This window comes from Brassica oleracea, chromosome C8, assembly GCF_000695525.1.
Source record: "Brassica oleracea var. oleracea cultivar TO1000 chromosome C8, BOL, whole genome shotgun sequence".
Taxonomy (NCBI): Eukaryota; Viridiplantae; Streptophyta; class Magnoliopsida; order Brassicales; family Brassicaceae; genus Brassica; species Brassica oleracea.
This window is the reverse complement of record NC_027755.1, coordinates 3,073,329-3,074,937: the sequence shown is the minus strand read 5'-3', so window position 1 is coordinate 3,074,937 and position 1,609 is coordinate 3,073,329.

Sequence of the window (1,609 nt, the reverse complement as noted above, 5' to 3'; positions counted from 1 at the left end):
CTATGTCTTGCTTCATCTCCTCCATGCAAGTAGTTAGCCAACTGATACTATCATTCAGTGGATAGTAGACACCATCAAGCTTCATCTGGAAAGCTTCTTTGTTCTTCTCGTGTTCTCCACAGACTCCATAGAACATCTCATTGATCTCGTCCTTGGTGTAGATCTCTGGTACCAGCTTTGTCTGTGTGAACAGGTTAGCATGTTTAGGAAGACATATGTAGCTAGGCTCATCTCTTGAAGCTCTTTCCAGAACTCTTCTAATATCCGTGTTGTGAAGACGAATGGTGTTTCCATCTAGATCTCTGGCGTATCTCTGATCATCTCTGTAGACTCCAAACTCATCTTTCTCTTCCCAGTAGAATTTCCTGTTACTATAGAGGTCATAAGCTCTTGTGCCGAATTCTGGTTGTCTGTCGACCGATGTTGGGACGTCAACGTCGATCGATGGTTGAGTTGTATGGCGAGATCGTTGTATGAAGCTGTTGTCTATGCCACCAGCTGTGTCATATCACTCCTTTGTAGCCTTCTGTTCTGGATTGCTGCGTTGATGCATAAACAGATTGTCTGCTCCATTGGCTGTCTGAAGGATATCTGTGATATCTTCTCGAGATACGTGTAGTGTGCGTCCGTCTGTTGCTTTTGCGTAGCCATCAGGGTCCCTAAAAATACCAAATTCGTCTGGAGTTAGATACTGGTTATCTAATTTATCTTTTTCGCTTACAGTGATTTTCGGTATTGGACGGTTATCGATCGATGTTGCAACGTTGTTGTCAATCGATTATGGGTGACGTATTTCGATCGATTGTTAATTACGAGTGTCGATCGATTGTTGATGACTGGCGTCGATCGGATGGCTGAAACGAGTTCTTTCCCAAGCAGCTTCTGCTTGAATCTGATCTGCTTTATCGCTTCTTTGCATGTTGAGCAGCTCCTCGTCTGTGAAACTATCTTGTAGTTTATCTGCTCCTGGTGTGTAGGTTGCTGTTTCTACTGCAAATCTCTCGTGGTGGTGTTCATCTTCCCAACTGCCAATCGAGTAGTCTCCTTCTCGTGCACGGTTGAAGTCAGTGTCGACCGATTTGTAGTAGGCAGTGTCGGTCGATGCTCACTTTCGGCATCGTTGTTGAGGTTGAGTGTCGATCGATGGCCAGCTCGTCATGTCGATCAATGGTGCATTCCGTCTCCAAGAGGAATGATGTAAGAGTTTATCTTCCTCATCAAGGATGGCTTCGTACTCAGTAGCTCGTTCCTCCTCATAGTCTTCATCATACTCGTCTGTATGCATATTTTGTCTGGTGTAAGCGGCAATAGTGGGGTTGTAGTAGTCTTTCTCCCACTCATCTGGATAAGTGTCGACCGATTCTTCTTTGCGTGTGTCGGTCGATTTTCTGTGTGCATTGTCGATCGATGTAACTGGATGAGTGTCGATCGATGATGAGTAGTCAGATTCGTACTCAGCTCCACAGTGACAAGCTGCAATGATTCCTGGATCATTGATTCTTCTGGAGATCGTCTGTGGCGTCTTGACTGGGATAGGGTCATAGTGGGCATTAGGATCGATGAGTGTTAGACATAACTAGTTGGTTTGCAAGTTGCACACTGCTCCCAC